General features: G+C 46.0%; 2 long non-coding RNA genes across 3 annotated transcripts; one reads left to right on the top strand and one right to left on the bottom strand.

The window, feature by feature from the left end:
* Positions 1-609: 609 nt before the first annotated feature.
* Positions 610-1,645, bottom strand: LOC148378913 (uncharacterized). The gene is made up of 3 exons (XR_015855376.1): positions 1,483-1,645; positions 957-1,282; positions 610-884 (listed from the first exon to the last, which is right to left on the bottom strand). It is a non-coding gene; the product is annotated as an uncharacterized LOC148378913 (long non-coding RNA).
* Positions 1,646-2,076: 431 nt separating this feature from the next.
* On the top strand, positions 2,077-10,465 carry LOC148378912 (uncharacterized). 2 transcript variants are annotated; one of them, XR_015855378.1, is made up of 5 exons: positions 2,077-2,218; positions 3,756-3,851; positions 4,897-4,992; positions 5,930-6,025; positions 7,072-10,465. It is a non-coding gene; the product is annotated as an uncharacterized LOC148378912 (long non-coding RNA). The 2 variants fall into 2 exon arrangements; XR_015855377.1 differs by having other exon boundaries at positions 2,099-3,363.
* Positions 10,466-20,356: the final 9,891 nt, after the last annotated feature.

Raw genomic sequence — 20,356 nt, 5'->3', positions numbered from 1 at the left:
GGTTGTCTTCCGACTGGTGAAGGACGGCGACGGCCGGCTGCTCCGTGCTCGACGAGCGAGTGACGCACGCCGGAACGTCAGCCCTCATCTGTGGCGAAGCACTCGTCCAAGCGGACGTGACGCTGTGACCAGAGTGGAAACCTCAGACCTGCATATAGGACAAGCGGCGGGCGAGAGTTCTGGCTCTAGGTTTGGAATGTTGGCCCACTTCAGGCTGCTTTGAATGACTCTCTTTCAAATGTTTGCAAAGTGCAGTACAGTAGGGTAGGGCACATGTTTTATAATCTCGTCAATTAAGATTTGTCGGAGCACCCGGCCGAAGCCCACGTAACCACAGAAGGAACATGCAAACTTCACACAGGAAGACGGACGGGAATGGGACCCACAACCTTGGCACCGTGAGGCGGTGGTGCTAGCCAGAACATGAGAAAGCAAAATGTATTTTGGGGAAAAAGTGTTTTACAAACTACTGATTAATTTGTACTATGTAAACGTGACGGGCCACTTAAGGTTGCGCTTGCTCGCTCAGGTGGATCGCAGGTCTCTCGGCAGGCTGCAGAACAGTTGTGGCGATTGAGAGCAATGACAAATTTGCACTCAGGGACAATGCTCGCTTCATGTACTGCCATACAAAGTCAGGCAGTGACACTTTTTAATGCTTCCCGTTTTGCCCACCAATTGCCAAGTACTGAAACGGACAAATTTGACAGGTGAGAATGACGACGTCAAAGTGGAGGAGCGAGCGAACTCCCTCCGGGACTTGGGCTGCAGCTGCTGGCACAAACTCCACGCATGGCAGGCAGACACCGGACGACTTTTTCTGCTCCGTCCTCGTCAACGGTTCCACGTTGGTGAAGACATCTCGGTGAGTAGACGACGCCTTCCTTGATTACAAAAAAAAAGATGGACAAGCGCGTTAGGGGCAAGTTTATTTTATATAAGCACCTGTAGCATACCTTAGTACCCATGACAGGCGAGAAGGACGATGTCAAAGTGAAGGAGCGGACTCTCTCCGGGGCTTGAGACTTGCGCTGCAGCTGCTGGCACAGACTTCACGCGTGCTGCTCCTTCCTCGTCGACGATTCCACGACGGTGAAGACGTCTCAGGTGAGTAGGCTACATATTTCCGAACAAACTCTCGTGGGGTTTACTTCAGGTGTGAATACAAACAGGGTCAATCCAAACCAACTGCACAAACATGCAGAGCAGGAAGGCAGCACGTAGGACTTGCGTGTTTATCTCCACTTTCGGTTCTGTGCTCTGTGTTCCGCCCTGGTCATTGCTGTCCAATGGGAACACAGATCGTCACAAGCGTGGGTGTGTATACATACTTCACTTACAAAATGTACAGTCTGAAAACAATGAATTCCGCTTTAGGTCCGGATCAAACAAGCGGACTAAAAGACTTAAATGGTCTGAATAAACCCTGAGATAAGATAGCCTTAATAAGATAACAAAAATGATATTAAGGTATATACATACGGGCAAGGGAGTAAAGAAAAAGCGCTGAGACGGAAGTCGAATCCGCAACATCATGCGTAAGAGGTAGACATACTAACCAGTGCGCCATTAAGACAACACACAACAAATGTACGTGTACTAAACAGAAGTCCCTATGACGTCTGCTCCGTCGTGGTCACGTGACGCGGACATGAAGTCAATGGGCGGAACTTCTCTTAATTCAAATCCGTCAGCAGAGTTAACTTGTTTAAAAGGGAGTGGGCAGAAGACTTATTTAATTGATTTGAATCTATTTTGAGTGTGCGCCATTATGTCAACGCATAACAATTGTAAGCCTACTATACGAAACAGCGGTTGCTATACGACGTTGCTACGTCGCGGTCACGTGATGCGGACGTGACGTCATTGGGCGGAACTTCTGCTGAAATTAAAATCCGTGGGCAGAGTTAACTTGTTTAAATGGGAGTGGGCAGAAGACTTATTTAATTGATTTAAATCTATTGTGTGCGCCATTATGTCAACGCATAACAATTGTAAGTCTACTATACAAAACAGCGGTTGCAATATGACGTCTGCCACGTTGCAGTCATGTGACGCGGAAATGACGCTAATGGGCGGGACTTCCGCCCAAATTCAAATCCGTGGGCGCGGCTTTCAACAATAGCAGCGAACGAGACACAGCGGATGGTTCAACGACGACTAACAAGAGAAATATTTTTATTTTCTGCTTGCAACTGGACCGTCTAGAGCGTACACGGTAAATACAACTCATTGTTTTTAAAAAGAAGTACTTTTGTAGCCCCGAAAAGCGAGTGAGTGTGGCGGGCGTCGAGCTCGGCGTCTGCTGCCAGCCACAAACGCCGAATTTCGACGATTCTTCCTGGTCAACGGTTATAAATGATTGCGTTGATTTAAAAAGAAAAACTTTATTTAACTCTACTTTTAACTTTGCCGTTTTAGATAAGCGGGTATTACGCGGTAATGAAGCCAGTAGGCGTGGCTTCCGCCAAAATTCAAATCCGTGGCCGCGGATGGCTGCGAATGGACGCGAGCGAGATAGCGGATACAAACACGACGATTAGCAACAGAAATATCTTTATTTTCTGCTCGCAACTGGACCGTCTAGAGCGTATACGGTAAATACAACTCATTGTTTTTAAAAAGAAGTACTTTTGTAGCCCCGAAAAGCGAGTGAGTGTGGCGGGCGGGCGTCGAGCTCGGCGTCTGCTGCCAGCCACAAACGCCGAATTTCGACGATTCTTCCTGGTCAACGGTTATAAATGATTGCGTTGATTTAAAAAGAAAAACTTTATTTAACTCTACTTTTAACTTTGCCGTTTTAGATAAGCGGGTATTACGCGGTAATGAAGCCAGTAGGCGTGGCTTCCGCCAAAATTCAAATCCGTGGCCGCGGATGGCTGCGAATGGACGCGAGCGAGATAGCGGATACAAACACGACGATTAGCAACAGAAATATCTTTATTTTCTGCTCGCAACTGGACCGTCTAGAGCGTATACGGTAAATACAACTCATTGTTTTTAAAAAGAAGTACTTTTGTAGCCCCGAAAAGCGAGTGAGTGTGGCGGGCGGGCGTCGAGCTCGGCGTCTGCTGCCAGCCACAAACGCCGAATTTCGACGATTCTTCCTGGTCAACGGTTATAAATGATTGCGTTGATTTAAAAAGAAAAACTTTATTTAACTCTACTTTTAACTTTGCCGTTTTAGATAAGCGGGTATTACGCGGTAATGAAGCCAGTAGGCGTGGCTTCCGCCAAAATTCAAATCCGTGGCCGCGGATGGCTGCGAATGGACGCGAGCGAGATAGCGGATACAAACACGACGATTAGCAACAGAAATATCTTTATTTTCTGCTCGCAACTGGACCGTCTAGAGCGTATACGGTAAATACAACTCATTGTTTTTAAAAAGAAGTACTTTTGTAGCCCCGAAAAGCGAGTGAGTGTGGCGGGCGGGCGTCGAGCTCGGCGTCTGCTGCCAGCCACAAACGCCGAATTTCGACGATTCTCCCTGGTCAACGGTTGTAAATTATTGCGTTGATTAAAAATAAAACTTTATTTAATTCTACTTTTAACTTTGCCGTTTTAGATAAGCGGGTATTACGTCGCAGTAATGTGCCGTCGAAATGAATAGGGGAAACTCCCGCCAAGATTCAAATCCGTGGGCGCGAAATGGCCGTTAGCGCGACAGCGGATACAAACACGACGTAGTCGCGTTGCCTTATATCTTTGAATGTCTTGAGGGTAAATGTTAATGTTTAATTTCATTCCTTTAGGTTACATGGTGTTTGTTGGCTGTATGTTTTCCACTGTAAGATGAATGAATATACACATCAGGTGGAGGCTCGCATCATTGACCAGGCGCTACAATGGTGAGTAGCCCTTCCTTCCTCCATTTATGTTAAACACCTCCTATTTCATGTCTAACAGTAATTGATTTAACACATAACTGTAAGTAAATTGTGTGTGGGCACTGTCAATTTAATATGTGTGATTATACTGCCTAATCTGTCACTGAGTATATTGTTGCAAAGTAATATAAGAAATAATCCAAAATTGTAATTCAGAATAGTTTTCAAAAGACGACCATTAGAATTATATACAAATGTGATTACCCTGAACAGAAGTAATTTCTTAAATCACAAATTCTTCTATTCAAAGATTTGGTCAGACTGCTCAAATGATGCCTAACAGTAATTAATGTAACACATAACCATAAGTAAATTGAGTGTGGGCACTCTTAAATTAACAAGTGATTATATTGCCTAATCTCTTACCGAGTATGTTGTTGCAAAGTAATATAAGAAAAGATCCAAAGTAGTAATCTAGTGTTTAATATGTCCTATCAGGGCTCAAGTCAAAATTTGGCACCATCATGTGGTGAAATTTGGAATTGCATCACATCCAATTTTGCCTGGGAACAAACAGATTAAATAAGTCGTAGTCTTAAATAAGCCACCCCTTCACAAACAAGTAAACTCTGCCCATTTTGCGCAGTAGATGTTCTGTTAATACCTAGTATTTAAACAAAGTCATAATTTAAAATACTTTCAACATTCATTCATCCATTAAACCACCGTTAGTCCACTCGCTCTTATTACCAACTCCTATCAATTTAACTAAGCGTTTAATACGTCCTATCAGGTCTCAAGTCAAGATTTGGCACCATACTTTTTTGAAATTTGCAATTGCAGCAAATCCAATTTTGCCAGGGAAGAAAAATAGTCTTACATGTTGCCATTAAATAAATTAAATAAATCTTGCTTGTTCCCACTCCTTTTGAAAAAAAGTAGTTTAAAACGAGGGCCCCTCCCTCAACTTTTAACCCGAACGAGCCCTAAGCCCGCACGTCACATTGTGTTGCATCTGCGAATGTTGCTTGAAGCCAAATGTTAAAGTTTTCTTTCATTCCATTAGGTTTCACGGTGTTGGTCGGCTGTACGTTTTCCACCGTCAGAAGAATGAAAATACAAATCAGTTGGAGGCTCGCATCATTGACCAGTCGCTACAATGGTGAGTACCCATTTCTTCCTCCATTTATGTTAAACACCTCCTATTTTATGTTTAACAGTAATTGATTTAACACATAACCATAAGTAAATTGAGTGTGGGCACGCTCAAGTTAACATATGCGATTATACTGCCTAATCTCTCACCGAGTATATTGTTGCAAAGTAATATAAGAAAAGATCCAAAGTTGTAATTCAGAATAGTTTTCAAAAGAAGGCCATTAGAATTATATACAAATGTGATTACCCTAAACTTAAAAACAAACTATTTGTTAAATCACAAAGTCTTCAATTCAAAGATTTGGTTAGATTATCACACTCCTCAAAGTGAAGCAAAAGTGTTTACCTAAAAAATATTCAAAAGCATATTCAAACTATGTCTAATTCAGAACATTCATGTTGCCCCCCTCGGTATTATTATCATTTTTTATCACTTCAACTAAGTGTTTAATATGTCCTATCAGGTCTCAAGTCAAAATTTGGCACCATCATGTGGTGTAATTTGGAATTGCAGCACATCCAATTTTGCCTGGGAATAAACAGATTAAATAAGTCTTACTTCTTGCCAATCCTTCCCAATTTTGTCAGGGAACAAAAATAGATTAAATAAACTAAATAAGTTTTACTTCTTCCCATTAAATGAGTTTAATACGTCCTATCAGGTCTCAAGTCAAGATTTGGCACCGTACTTTGTTGAAATTTGCAATTGCAGCAAATCCTATTTTGCCTGGGAACCAAAATAGATGAAACAAATAAATTAAGCCATTAAATAAATTAAATAAGTCTTGCTTGTTCGCACTCCTTTTCGAAAAAGTAGTTTAAAACGAGGGCCCTTCCCTCAACCTTTAACCCTAACGAGCCCTAACCCCGCACGTCACATTGTGTTGTATATGCGAATGTTGGTTGAGGCCAAATGTTAAAGTTTTCTTTCATTCCTTTAGGTTCCTCGGTGTTGGTTGGCTGTACGTTTCCCACCGTCAGAAGAATGAATATACAAATCAGTTGGAGGCTCGCATCATTGACCAGGAGCCACAATGGTGAGTACCCATTTCTTCCTCCATTTATGTTAAACACCTCCTATTTCATGTTTAACAGTAGTTGATTTAACACTTAACCATAAGTAAATTGAGTGTGGGCACTCTCAAGTTAACATATGCGATTATACTGCCTAATCTGTCACCGAGTATATTGTTGCAAAGTAATATGAGAAAAGATCCAAAGTTGTAATTCAGAATAGTTTTCAAAAGACGACCATTAGAATTATATACAAATCTGATTACCCTGAACAGAAGTAATTTCTTAAATCACAAATTCTTCTATTCAAAGATTTGGTCAGACTGCTCAAATGATGCCTAACAGTAATTAATGTAACACATAACCATAAGTAAATTGAGTGTGGGCACTCTCTAGTTAACATATGTGATTATACTGCCTAATCTCTTACCGAGTATGTTGTTGCAAAGTAATATAAGAAAAGATCCAAAGTAGTAATCCAGTGTTTAATATCTCCTATCAGGGCTCAAGTCAAAATTTGGCACCATCATGTGGTGAAATTTGGAATTGCATCACATCCAATTTTGCCTGGGAACAAACAGATTAAATAAGTCGTAGTCTTAAATAAGCCACCCCTTCTCAAACAAGTAAACTCTGCCCATTTTGCGCAGTAGATGTTCTGTTAATACCTAGTATTTAAACAAAGTCATAATTTAAATTACTTTCAACATTCATTCATCCATTCAACCACCGCTAGTCCACTCGCTCTTATTACCAACTCCTGTCAATGTAACTAAGCGTTTAATACGTCCTATCAGGTCTCAAGTCAAGATTTGGCACTGTACTTTCTTGAAATTGGCAATTGCAGCAAATCCAATTTTGCCAGGGAAGAAAAATAGTCTTACATATTGCCATTAAATAAATTAAATAAGTCTTGCTTGTTCCCACTCCTTTTGAAAAAAGTAGTTTAAAACGAGGGCCCCTCCCTCAACCTTTAACCCGAACGAGCCCTAAGCCCGCATGTCACATTGTGTTGCATCTGCGAATGTTGCTTGAAGCCAAATGTTAAAGTTTTCTTCCATTCCTTTAGGTTCCATGGTGTTGGTTGTTTTCCACTGTAAGAAGGATAAAAGTCCAACGGTTTGATGTTGGCGAAGACGTCTCCGGTGAGTCCTTCCTTCCTTTTTATTCATGGGAAGTCACAGACAACAATAGATAAAGTAACACATTGTTAGAGGTAACTACATTTGTCTTAAATTGGATAGATTACTTCTTCCCAGACCATTTCAAACAAGTACACTGGCCATATTGTGTTTATACCTAGTATTTATACAGTCATAATTTAAATGAACAAATAAGATTCATTCACTCACCCACTCACTCATTCATTCATTCAGAAGATCCAAAGTTGTGTGTGCTGTGTAATTGAGAATAGATCTCATGTTACTCCACTTGCTCATATGACCAACTTCTATCAAATTAGCTATTAATACGTCCCATCAGGTCTCAAGTCAATATTTGGGACCGTAATTTGTCGAAATTTGCAATTGCAGCAAATCCAATTTTGCCTCGGAAACAAACATATATTAAACAAACTAAATAAGTCTTCTTCCCATTTAAATAAATGAAATAAGTCTTTTCTTCCTAGTCCTTTTTAAACAAGTAAACTGGCCATTTTTTGCAGTCGTGTTTGTGTTCATACTTAATATTTATCCAAAATCATAATTGAAATGACTTCATTCATTCATTTTTGAAAATTGGAATTCCACCAAATCCATTTTTCCCATTAAACAAGTTTTACTTCTTCCGTTTAAATAAATGAAATAAGTCTTACTTCCCACTCTTTTTCAAACAAGTAAACTGCCCATTTTGTGTAGTATATTTTCTGTTTATACCTAGTATTTATACAAAATCATAATGAAAATGATTTAATTAACAATTAAGTTAATGAACTTATTCAAAAGAGTTTTTAATATGTCCTATTAAGTATAATGAGATTTGTCACCATCCTTAGGTATAATTTGGATTTGCAGCAAATCAAACAGACAAACGCATTGGCCAAGTTATTTTATAAGAGCATGTGGGGTGATGTGATGTCTTTTGTGGGATGATGTTTTGCATTTGTGATGTCATACTCTGTTTTTTATGATGTCATATTTTTGGTTCGTTAGGTGCTAGAGGCTAGGTGCTAGAGGCTAGGTGCTAGAGGCTAGGTGCTAGAGGCTAGGTGCTAGAGGCTAAGGTCTAGGTGCTAAGGTCTAGGTGCTAAGGTCTAGGTGCTAAGGTCTAGGTGCTAGAGGCTAGAGGTTAGGTGCTAGAAGCTAGGTGCTAGTGGGTAATGTGGTTAGGTGCTAAGGTCTAATGTGGTTTGGTGCTAAGGTCTAACGTGGTTTGGTGATAAGGTCTAACGTGGTTTGGTGATAAGGTCTACTGTGGTTTGGTGTTAAGGTCTAATGTGGTTTGGTGCTAAGGTCTAATGTGGTTTGGTGCTGAGGTCTAATGTGGTTGGGTGCTAAGGTCTAATTGTTCTAGGTGCTAATGGTCCATGTGCTATGTGCTAATGGTCCATGTGCTATGTGCTCATGGTTTAATGTGCTATGTGCTCATGGCCTAATGTGCTATGTGCTCATGGCCTAATGTGCTATGTGTTCATGGTTGAATGTGCTATGTGCTCATGGCCTAATGTGCTATGTGCTAATGGTTTAATGTGCTAAGTGCTCATGGCCTAATGTGCTATGTGCTCATGGTTTAATGTGCTATGTGCTCATGGCCTAATGTGCTATGTGCTCATGGTTTGATGTGCTATGTGCTCATGGCCTAATGTGCTATGTGCTCATGGTCTAATGTGCTATGGTCTAATGTGCTATGTGCTCATGGCCTAATGTGCTATGTGCTCATGGTATAATGTGCTCATGGTATAATGTACTATGTGCTAATGGTTTAATGTGCTATGTGTTAATGGTTTAATGGGCTAATGTGCTAATGGTCTAATGTGCTAATGGTCTAATGTGCTAATGGTCTAATGTGCTAATGGTCTAATGTGCTAATGGTCTAATGTGCTAATGGTTTAATGTGCTAATGGTCTAATGTGTTAATGGTCTAATGTGCTAATGGCCTAATGTGCTAATGGCCTAATGTGCTAATGGCCTAATGTGCTAATGGCCTAATGTGCTAATGGTTTAATGTGCTAATGGTCTAATGTGCTAATGGTCTAATGTGCTAATGGTCTAATGTGCTAATGTGCTATTGGTCTAATGTGCTATTGGTCTAATGTGCTATTGGTCTAATGTGCTATTGATCTAATGTGCTATTGGTCTAATGTGCTATTGGTGTAATGTGCTATTGGTCTAATGTGCTATTGGTGTAATGTGCTATTGGTGTAATGTGCTATTGGTGTAATGTGCTATTGGTGTAATGTGCTATTGGTGTAATGTGCTATTGGTGTAATGTGCTATTGGTGTAATGTGCTATTGGTGTAATGTGCTATTGGTGTAATGTGCTATTGGTTTAATGTGCTATTGGTTTAATGTGCTATTGGTTTAATGTGCTATTGGTTTTATGTGCTATGTGCTATTGGTTTTATGTGCTATGTGCTATTGGTTTTATGTGCTATGTGCTATTGGTTTTATGTGCTATGTGCTATTGGTTTTATGTGCTATGTGCTATTGGTTTTATGTGCTATGTGCTAATGGTTTAATGTGCTAATGGTTTAATGTGCTATGTGCTAATGGTTTAATGTGCTATGTGCTAATGGTTTAATGTGCTATGTGCTAATGGTTTTATGTGCTATGTGCTAATGGTTTTATGTGCTATGTGCTAATGGTTTTATGTGCTATGTGCTAATGGTTTTATGTGCTATGTGCTAATGGTTTTATGTGCTATGTGCTAATGGTTTTATGTGCTATGTGCTAATGGTTTTATGTGCTATTGGTTTAATGTGCTATGTGCTATTGGTTTAATGTGCTTAGGGTTTAATGTGCTTAGTGCTTAGGGTTTAATGTGCTTAGTGCTTAGGGTTTAATGTGCTTAGTGCTTAGGGTTTAATGTGATTAGGTCTTTATGTGCTTTGTGCTTAAGGTTTTATGTGCTTTGTGCTTAAGGTTTTATGTGTTTTGTTAAGGTTTCATTTGCTCTGTGCTTAAGGTTTTATGTGCTTTGTGCTTAAGGTTTTATGTGCTTTGTGCTTAAGGTTTTATGTGCTGGTTAGGGTTCTTGTTGCTCTTGCTGTGCTTAGGGTTAGGCTTGCTGTGCTTAGGTTTAGGCTTGCTCTTGCTGTGCTTAAGGTTGTTGTTAGGGTTTGTTGTTAGGGGTCTTGTTAGGTTTCTTGTTAGGTTTCTTGTTAGGTTTTTTGTTAGGGTTGCTGTGCTGAGGCTTAGGGTTAGGCTTGCTCTTGCTGTGGTTAGGGTTAGGGTTAGGGTTTGTGTTAGGCTCAGGCTGGCTTTTGCTGTGCTGAGGCTTAGGGTTAGGCTTGCTCTTGCTGTGGTTAGGGTTAGGGTTAGGGTTTGTGTTAGGCTCAGGCTGGCTTTTGCTGTGCTGAGGCTTAGGGTTAGGCTTGCTCTTGCTGTGGTTAGGGTTAGGGTTAGGGTTTGTGTTAGGCTCAGGCTGGCTTTTGCTGTGCTGAGGCTTAGGGTTAGGCTTGCTCTTGCTGTGGTTAGGGTTAGGGTTAGGGTTTGTGTTAGGCTCAGGCTGGCTTTTGCTGTGCTGAGGCTTAGGGTTAGGCTTGCTCTTGCTGTGGTTAGGGTTAGGGTTAGGGTTTGTGTTAGGCTCAGGCTGGCTTTTGCTGTGCTGAGGCTTAGGGTTAGGCTTGCTCTTGCTGTGGTTAGGGTTAGGGTTAGGGTTTGTGTTAGGCTCAGGCTGGCTTTTGCTGTGCTGAGGCTTAGGGTTAGGCTTGCTCTTGCTGTGGTTAGGGTTAGGGTTAGGGTTTGTGTTAGGCTCAGGCTGGCTTTTGCTGTGCTGAGGCTTAGGGTTAGGCTTGCTCTTGCTGTGGTTAGGGTTAGGGTTAGGGTTTGTGTTAGGCTCAGGCTGGCTTTTGCTGTGCTGAGGCTTAGGGTTAGGCTTGCTCTTGCTGTGGTTAGGGTTAGGGTTAGGGTTTGTGTTAGGCTCAGGCTGGCTTTTGCTGTGCTGAGGCTTAGGGTTAGGCTTGCTCTTGCTGTGGTTAGGGTTAGGGTTAGGGTTTGTGTTAGGCTCAGGCTGGCTTTTGCTGTGCTGAGGCTTAGGGTTAGGCTTGCTCTTGCTGTGGTTAGGGTTAGGGTTAGGGTTTGTGTTAGGCTCAGGCTGGCTTTTGCTGTGCTGAGGCTTAGGGTTAGGCTTGCTCTTGCTGTGGTTAGGGTTAGGGTTAGGGTTAGGGTTTGTGTTAGGCTCAGGCTGGCTTTTGCTGTGCTGAGGCTTAGGGTTAGGCTTGCTCTTGCTGTGGTTAGGGTTAGGGTTAGGGTTAGGGTTTGTGTTAGGCTCAGGCTGGCTTTTGCTGTGCTGAGGCTTAGGGTTAGGCTTGCTCTTGCTGTGGTTAGGGTTAGGGTTAGGGTTAGGGTTTGTGTTAGGCTCAGGCTGGCTTTTGCTGTGCTGAGGCTTAGGGTTAGGCTTGCTCTTGCTGTGGTTAGGGTTAGGGTTAGGGTTAGGGTTTGTGTTAGGCTCAGGCTGGCTTTTGCTGTGCTGAGGCTTAGGGTTAGGCTTGCTCTTGCTGTGGTTAGGGTTAGGGTTAGGGTTAGGGTTTGTGTTAGGCTCAGGCTGGCTTTTGCTGTGCTGAGGCTTAGGGTTAGGCTTGCTCTTGCTGTGGTTAGGGTTAGGGTTAGGGTTTGTGTTAGGCTCAGGCTGGCTTTTGCTGTGCTGAGGCTTAGGGTTAGGCTTGCTCTTGCTGTGGTTAGGGTTAGGGTTAGGGTTTGTGTTAGGCTCAGGCTGGCTTTTGCTGTGCTGAGGCTTAGGGTTAGGCTTGCTCTTGCTGTGGTTAGGGTTAGGGTTAGGGTTTGTGTTAGGCTCAGGCTGGCTTTTGCTGTGCTGAGGCTTAGGGTTAGGCTTGCTCTTGCTGTGGTTAGGGTTAGGGTTAGGGTTTGTGTTAGGCTCAGGCTGGCTTTTGCTGTGCTGAGGCTTAGGGTTAGGCTTGCTCTTGCTGTGGTTAGGGTTAGGGTTAGGGTTTGTGTTAGGCTCAGGCTGGCTTTTGCTGTGCTGAGGCTTAGGGTTAGGCTTGCTCTTGCTGTGGTTAGGGTTAGGGTTAGGGTTTGTGTTAGGCTCAGGCTGGCTTTTGCTGTGCTGAGGCTTAGGGTTAGGCTTGCTCTTGCTGTGGTTAGGGTTAGGGTTAGGGTTTGTGTTAGGCTCAGGCTGGCTTTTGCTGTGCTGAGGCTTAGGGTTAGGCTTGCTCTTGCTGTGGTTAGGGTTAGGGTTAGGGTTTGTGTTAGGCTCAGGCTGGCTTTTGCTGTGCTGAGGCTTAGGGTTAGGCTTGCTCTTGCTGTGGTTAGGGTTAGGGTTAGGGTTTGTGTTAGGCTCAGGCTGGCTTTTGCTGTGCTGAGGCTTAGGGTTAGGCTTGCTCTTGCTGTGGTTAGGGTTAGGGTTAGGGTTTGTGTTAGGCTCAGGCTGGCTTTTGCTGTGCTGAGGCTTAGGGTTAGGCTTGCTCTTGCTGTGGTTAGGGTTAGGGTTAGGGTTTGTGTTAGGCTCAGGCTGGCTTTTGCTGTGCTGAGGCTTAGGGTTAGGCTTGCTCTTGCTGTGGTTAGGGTTAGGGTTAGGGTTTGTGTTAGGCTCAGGCTGGCTTTTGCTGTGCTGAGGCTTAGGGTTAGGCTTGCTCTTGCTGTGGTTAGGGTTAGGGTTAGGGTTAGGGTTTGTGTTAGGCTCAGGCTGGCTTTTGCTGTGCTGAGGCTTAGGGTTAGGCTTGCTCTTGCTGTGGTTAGGGTTAGGGTTAGGGTTAGGGTTTGTGTTAGGCTCAGGCTGGCTTTTGCTGTGCTGAGGCTTAGGGTTAGGCTTGCTCTTGCTGTGGTTAGGGTTAGGGTTAGGGTTAGGGTTTGTGTTAGGCTCAGGCTGGCTTTTGCTGTGCTGAGGCTTAGGGTTAGGCTTGCTCTTGCTGTGGTTAGGGTTAGGGTTAGGGTTAGGGTTTGTGTTAGGCTCAGGCTGGCTTTTGCTGTGCTGAGGCTTAGGGTTAGGCTTGCTCTTGCTGTGGTTAGGGTTAGGGTTAGGGTTAGGGTTTGTGTTAGGCTCAGGCTGGCTTTTGCTGTGCTGAGGCTTAGGGTTAGGCTTGCTCTTGCTGTGGTTAGGGTTAGGGTTAGGGTTTGTGTTAGGCTCAGGCTGGCTTTTGCTGTGCTGAGGCTTAGGGTTAGGCTTGCTCTTGCTGTGGTTAGGGTTAGGGTTAGGGTTTGTGTTAGGCTCAGGCTGGCTTTTGCTGTGCTGAGGCTTAGGGTTAGGCTTGCTCTTGCTGTGGTTAGGGTTAGGGTTAGGGTTTGTGTTAGGCTCAGGCTGGCTTTTGCTGTGCTGAGGCTTAGGGTTAGGCTTGCTCTTGCTGTGGTTAGGGTTAGGGTTAGGGTTAGGGTTTGTGTTAGGCTCAGGCTGGCTTTTGCTGTGCTGAGGCTTAGGGTTAGGCTTGCTCTTGCTGTGGTTAGGGTTAGGGTTAGGGTTTGTGTTAGGCTCAGGCTGGCTTTTGCTGTGCTGAGGCTTAGGGTTAGGCTTGCTCTTGCTGTGGTTAGGGTTAGGGTTAGGGTTTGTGTTAGGCTCAGGCTGGCTTTTGCTGTGCTGAGGCTTAGGGTTAGGCTTGCTCTTGCTGTGGTTAGGGTTAGGGTTAGGGTTAGGGTTTGTGTTAGGCTCAGGCTGGCTTTTGCTGTGCTGAGGCTTAGGGTTAGGCTTGCTCTTGCTGTGGTTAGGGTTAGGGTTAGGGTTTGTGTTAGGCTCAGGCTGGCTTTTGCTGTGCTGAGGCTTAGGGTTAGGCTTGCTCTTGCTGTGGTTAGGGTTAGGGTTAGGGTTAGGGTTTGTGTTAGGCTCAGGCTGGCTTTTGCTGTGCTGAGGCTTAGGGTTAGGCTTGCTCTTGCTGTGGTTAGGGTTAGGGTTAGGGTTTGTGTTAGGCTCAGGCTGGCTTTTGCTGTGCTGAGGCTTAGGGTTAGGCTTGCTCTTGCTGTGGTTAGGGTTAGGGTTAGGGTTTGTGTTAGGCTCAGGCTGGCTTTTGCTGTGCTGAGGCTTAGGGTTAGGCTTGCTCTTGCTGTGGTTAGGGTTAGGGTTAGGGTTTGTGTTAGGCTCAGGCTGGCTTTTGCTGTGCTGAGGCTTAGGGTTAGGCTTGCTCTTGCTGTGGTTAGGGTTAGGGTTAGGGTTTGTGTTAGGCTCAGGCTGGCTTTTGCTGTGCTGAGGCTTAGGGTTAGGCTTGCTCTTGCTGTGGTTAGGGTTAGGGTTAGGGTTTGTGTTAGGCTCAGGCTGGCTTTTGCTGTGCTGAGGCTTAGGGTTAGGCTTGCTCTTGCTGTGGTTAGGGTTAGGGTTAGGGTTAGGGTTTGTGTTAGGCTCAGGCTGGCTTTTGCTGTGCTGAGGCTTAGGGTTAGGCTTGCTCTTGCTGTGGTTAGGGTTAGGGTTAGGGTTAGGGTTTGTGTTAGGCTCAGGCTGGCTTTTGCTGTGCTGAGGCTTAGGGTTAGGCTTGCTCTTGCTGTGGTTAGGGTTAGGGTTAGGGTTTGTGTTAGGCTCAGGCTGGCTTTTGCTGTGCTGAGGCTTAGGGTTAGGCTTGCTCTTGCTGTGGTTAGGGTTAGGGTTAGGGTTTGTGTTAGGCTCAGGCTGGCTTTTGCTGTGCTGAGGCTTAGGGTTAGGCTTGCTCTTGCTGTGGTTAGGGTTAGGGTTAGGGTTTGTGTTAGGCTCAGGCTGGCTTTTGCTGTGCTGAGGCTTAGGGTTAGGCTTGCTCTTGCTGTGGTTAGGGTTAGGGTTAGGGTTTGTGTTAGGCTCAGGCTGGCTTTTGCTGTGCTGAGGCTTAGGGTTAGGCTTGCTCTTGCTGTGGTTAGGGTTAGGGTTAGGGTTTGTGTTAGGCTCAGGCTGGCTTTTGCTGTGCTGAGGCTTAGGGTTAGGCTTGCTCTTGCTGTGGTTAGGGTTAGGGTTAGGGTTTGTGTTAGGCTCAGGCTGGCTTTTGCTGTGCTGAGGCTTAGGGTTAGGCTTGCTCTTGCTGTGGTTAGGGTTAGGGTTAGGGTTTGTGTTAGGCTCAGGCTGGCTTTTGCTGTGCTGAGGCTTAGGGTTAGGCTTGCTCTTGCTGTGGTTAGGGTTAGGGTTAGGGTTTGTGTTAGGCTCAGGCTGGCTTTTGCTGTGCTGAGGCTTAGGGTTAGGCTTGCTCTTGCTGTGGTTAGGGTTAGGGTTAGGGTTAGGGTTTGTGTTAGGCTCAGGCTGGCTTTTGCTGTGCTGAGGCTTAGGGTTAGGCTTGCTCTTGCTGTGGTTAGGGTTAGGGTTAGGGTTAGGGTTTGTGTTAGGCTCAGGCTGGCTTTTGCTGTGCTGAGGCTTAGGGTTAGGCTTGCTCTTGCTGTGGTTAGGGTTAGGGTTAGGGTTTGTGTTAGGCTCAGGCTGGCTTTTGCTGTGCTGAGGCTTAGGGTTAGGCTTGCTCTTGCTGTGGTTAGGGTTAGGGTTAGGGTTAGGGTTTGTGTTAGGCTCAGGCTGGCTTTTGCTGTGCTGAGGCTTAGGGTTAGGCTTGCTCTTGCTGTGGTTAGGGTTAGGGTTAGGGTTAGGGTTTGTGTTAGGCTCAGGCTGGCTTTTGCTGTGCTGAGGCTTAGGGTTAGGCTTGCTCTTGCTGTGGTTAGGGTTAGGGTTAGGGTTAGGGTTTGTGTTAGGCTCAGGCTGGCTTTTGCTGTGCTGAGGCTTAGGGTTAGGCTTGCTCTTGCTGTGGTTAGGGTTAGGGTTAGGGTTAGGGTTTGTGTTAGGCTCAGGCTGGCTTTTGCTGTGCTGAGGCTTAGGGTTAGGCTTGCTCTTGCTGTGGTTAGGGTTAGGGTTAGGGTTAGGGTTTGTGTTAGGCTCAGGCTGGCTTTTGCTGTGCTGAGGCTTAGGGTTAGGCTTGCTCTTGCTGTGGTTAGGGTTAGGGTTAGGGTTAGGGTTTGTGTTAGGCTCAGGCTGGCTTTTGCTGTGCTGAGGCTTAGGGTTAGGCTTGCTCTTGCTGTGGTTAGGGTTAGGGTTAGGGTTAGGGTTTGTGTTAGGCTCAGGCTGGCTTTTGCTGTGCTGAGGCTTAGGGTTAGGCTTGCTCTTGCTGTGGTTAGGGTTAGGGTTAGGGTTTGTGTTAGGCTCAGGCTGGCTTTTGCTGTGCTGAGGCTTAGGGTTAGGCTTGCTCTTGCTGTGGTTAGGGTTAGGGTTAGGGTTTGTGTTAGGCTCAGGCTGGCTTTTGCTGTGCTGAGGCTTAGGGTTAGGCTTGCTCTTGCTGTGGTTAGGGTTAGGGTTAGGGTTTGTGTTAGGCTCAGGCTGGCTTTTGCTGTGCTGAGGCTTAGGGTTAGGCTTGCTCTTGCTGTGGTTAGGGTTAGGGTTAGGGTTTGTGTTAGGCTCAGGCTGGCTTTTGCTGTGCTGAGGCTTAGGGTTAGGCTTGCTCTTGCTGTGGTTAGGGTTAGGGTTAGGGTTTGTGTTAGGCTCAGGCTGGCTTTTGCTGTGCTGAGGCTTAGGGTTAGGCTTGCTCTTGCTGTGGTTAGGGTTAGGGTTAGGGTTTGTGTTAGGCTCAGGCTGGCTTTTGCTGTGCTGAGGCTTAGGGTTAGGCTTGCTCTTGCTGTGGTTAGGGTTAGGGTTAGGGTTAGGGTTTGTGTTAGGCTCAGGCTGGCTTTTGCTGTGCTGAGGCTTAGGGTTAGGCTTGCTCTTGCTGTGGTTAGGGTTAGGGTTAGGGTTAGGGTTTGTGTTAGGCTCAGGCTGGCTTTTGCTGTGCTGAGGCTTAGGGTTAGGCTTGCTCTTGCTGTGGTTAGGGTTAGGGTTAGGGTTAGGGTTTGTGTTAGGCTCAGGCTGGCTTTTGCTGTGCTGAGGCTTAGGGTTAGGCTTGCTCTTGCTGTGGTTAGGGTTAGGGTTAGGGTTAGGGTTTGTGTTAGGCTCAGGCTGGCTTTTGCTGTGCTGAGGCTTAGGGTTAGGCTTGCTCTTGCTGTGGTTAGGGTTAGGGTTAGGGTTAGGGTTTGTGTTAGGCTCAGGCTGGCTTTTGCTGTGCTGAGGCTTAGGGTTAGGCTTGCTCTTGCTGTGGTTAGGGTTAGGGTTAGGGTTTGTGTTAGGCTCAGGCTGGCTTTTGCTGTGCTGAGGCTTAGGGTTAGGCTTGCTCTTGCTGTGGTTAGGGTTAGGGTTAGGGTTTGTGTTAGGCTCAGGCTGGCTTTTGCTGTGCTGAGGCTTAGGGTTAGGCTTGCTCTTGCTGTGGTTAGGGTTAGGGTTAGGGTTAGGGTTTGTGTTAGGCTCAGGCTGGCTTTTGCTGTGCTGAGGCTTAGGGTTAGGCTTGCTCTTGCTGTGGTTAGGGTTAGGGTTAGGGTTTGTGTTAGGCTCAGGCTGGCTTTTGCTGTGCTGAGGCTTAGGGTTAGGCTTGCTCTTGCTGTGGTTAGGGTTAGGGTTAGGGTTTGTGTTAGGCTCAGGCTGGCTTTTGCTGTGCTGAGGCTTAGGGTTAGGCTTGCTCTTGCTGTGGTTAGGGTTAGGGTTAGGGTTTGTGTTAGGCTCAGGCTGGCTTTTGCTGTGCTGAGGCTTAGGGTTAGGCTTGCTCTTGCTGTGGTTAGGGTTAGGGTTAGGGTTTGTGTTAGGCTCAGGCTGGCTTTTGCTGTGCTGAGGCTTAGGGTTAGGCTTGCTCTTGCTGTGGTTAGGGTTAGGGTTAGGGTTTGTGTTAGGCTCAGGCTGGCTTTTGCTGTGCTGAGGCTTAGGGTTAGGCTTGCTCTTGCTGTGGTTAGGGTTAGGGTTAGGGTTAGGGTTTGTGTTAGGCTCAGGCTGGCTTTTGCTGTGCTGAGGCTTAGGGTTAGGCTTGCTCTTGCTGTGGTTAGGGTTAGGGTTAGGGTTAGGGTTTGTGTTAGGCTCAGGCTGGCTTTTGCTGTGCTGAGGCTTAGGGTTAGGCTTGCTCTTGCTGTGGTTAGGGTTAGGGTTAGGGTTTGTGTTAGGCTCAGGCTGGCTTTTGCTGTGCTGAGGCTTAGGGTTAGGCTTGCTCTTGCTGTGGTTAGGGTTAGGGTTAGGGTTAGTGTGTTAGGCTCAGGCTGGCTTTTGCTGTGCTGAGGCTTAGGGTTAGGCTTGCTCTTGCTGTGGTTAGGGTTAGGGTTAGGGTTAGGGTTTGTGTTAGGCTCAGGCTGGCTTTTGCTGTGCTGAGGCTTAGGGTTAGGCTTGCTCTTGCTGTGGTTAGGGTTAGGGTTAGGGTTAGGGTTAGGGTTAGGGTTAGGGTTAGGGTTAGGGTTAGGGTTAGGGTTAGGGTTAGGGTTAGGGTTAGGGTTAGGGTTAGGGTTAGGGTTAGGGTTAGGGTTAGGGTTAGGGTTAGGGTTAGGGTTAGGGTTAGGGTTAGGGTTAGGGTTAGGGTTAGGGTTAGGGTTAGGGTTAGGGTTAGGGTTAGGGTTAGGGTTAGGGTTAGGGTTAGGGTTAGGGTTAGGGTTAGGGTTAGGGTTAGGGTTAGGGTTAGGGTTAGGGTTAGGGTTAGGGTTAGGGTTAGGGTTAGGGTTAGGGTTAGGGTTAGGGTTAGGGTTAGGGTTAGGGTTAGGGTTAGGGTTAGGGTTAGGGTTAGGGTTAGGGTTAGGGTTAGGGTTAGGGTTAGGGTTAGGGTTAGGGTTAGGGTTAGGGTTAGGGTTAGGGTTAGGGTTAGGGTTAGGGTTAGGGTTAGGGTTAGGGTTAGGGTTAGGGTTAGGGTTAGGGTTAGGGTTAGGGTTAGGGTTAGGGTTAGGGTTAGGGTTAGGGTTAGGGTTAGGGTTAGGGTTAGGGTTAGGGTTAGGGTTAGGGTTAGGGTTAGGGTTAGGGTTAGGGTTAGGGTTAGGGTTAGGGTTAGGGTTAGGGTTAGGGTTAGGGTTAGGGTTAGGGTTAGGGTTAGGGTTAGGGTTAGGGTTAGGGTTAGGGTTAGGGTTAGGGTTAGGGTTAGGGTTAGGGTTAGGGTTAGGGTTAGGGTTAGGGTTAGGGTTAGGGTTAGGGTTAGGGTTAGGGTTAGGGTTAGGGTTAGGGTTAGGGTTAGGGTTAGGGTTAGGGTTAGGGTTAGGGTTAGGGTTAGGGTTAGGGTTAGGGTTAGGGTTAGGGTTAGGGTTAGGGTTAGGGTTAGGGTTAGGGTTAGGGTTAGGGTTAGGGTTAGGGTTAGGGTTAGGGTTAGGGTTAGGGTTAGGGTTAGGGTTAGGGTTAGGGTTAGGGTTAGGGTTAGGGTTAGGGTTAGGGTTAGGGTTAGGGTTAGGGTTAGGGTTAGGGTTAGGGTTAGGGTTAGGGTTAGGGTTAGGGTTAGGGTTAGGGTTAGGGTTAGGGTTAGGGTTAGGGTTAGGGTTAGGGTTAGGGTTAGGGTTAGGGTTAGGGTTAGGGTTAGGGTTAGGGTTAGGGTTAGGGTTAGGGTTAGGGTTAGGGTTAGGGTTAGGGTTAGGGTTAGGGTTAGGGTTAGGGTTAGGGTTAGGGTTAGGGTTAGGGTTAGGGTTAGGGTTAGGGTTAGGGTTAGGGTTAGGGTTAGGGTTAGGGTTAGGGTTAGGGTTAGGGTTAGGGTTAGGGTTAGGGTTAGGGTTAGGGTTAGGGTTAGGGTTAGGGTTAGGGTTAGGGTTAGGGTTAGGGTTAGGGTTAGGGTTAGGGTTAGGGTTAGGGTTAGGGTTAGGGTTAGGGTTAGGGTTAGGGTTAGGGTTAGGGTTAGGGTTAGGGTTAGGGTTAGGGTTAGGGTTAGGGTTAGGGTTAGGGTTAGGGTTAGGGTTAGGGTTAGGGTTAGGGTTAGGGTTAGGGTTAGGGTTAGGGTTAGGGTTAGGGTTAGGGTTAGGGTTAGGGTTAGGGTTAGGGTTAGGGTTAGGGTTAGGGTTAGGGTTAGGGTTAGGGTTAGGGTTAGGGTTAGGGTTAGGGTTAGGGTTAGGGTTAGGGTTAGGGTTAGGGTTAGGGTTAGGGTTAGGGTTAGGGTTAGGGTTAGGGTTAGGGTTAGGGTTAGGGTTAGGGTTAGGGTTAGGGTTAGGGTTAGGGTTAGGGTTAGGGTTAGGGTTAGGGTTAGGGTTAGGGTTAGGGTTAGGGTTAGGGTTAGGGTTAGGGTTAGGGTTAGGGTTAGGGTTAGGGTTAGGGTTAGGGTTAGGGTTAGGGTTAGGGTTAGGGTTAGGGTTAGGGTTAGGGTTAGGGTTAGGGTTAGGGTTAGGGTTAGGGTTAGGGTTAGGGTTAGGGTTAGGGTTAGGGTTAGGGTTAGGGTTAGGGTTAGGGTTAGGGTTAGGGTTAGGGTTAGGGTTAGGGTTAGGGTTAGGGTTAGGGTTAGGGTTAGGGTTAGGGTTAGGGTTAGGGTTAGGGTTAGGGTTAGGGTTAGGGTTAGGGTTAGGGTTAGGGTTAGGGTT

Source organism: Syngnathus floridae, chromosome 22 (assembly GCF_059516105.1).
Source record: "Syngnathus floridae isolate MCC-2025c chromosome 22, RoL_Sflo_1.0, whole genome shotgun sequence".
NCBI classification, from domain to species: Eukaryota; Metazoa; Chordata; class Actinopteri; order Syngnathiformes; family Syngnathidae; genus Syngnathus; species Syngnathus floridae.
This window is presented reverse-complemented; position numbering and strand designations above follow the sequence as displayed.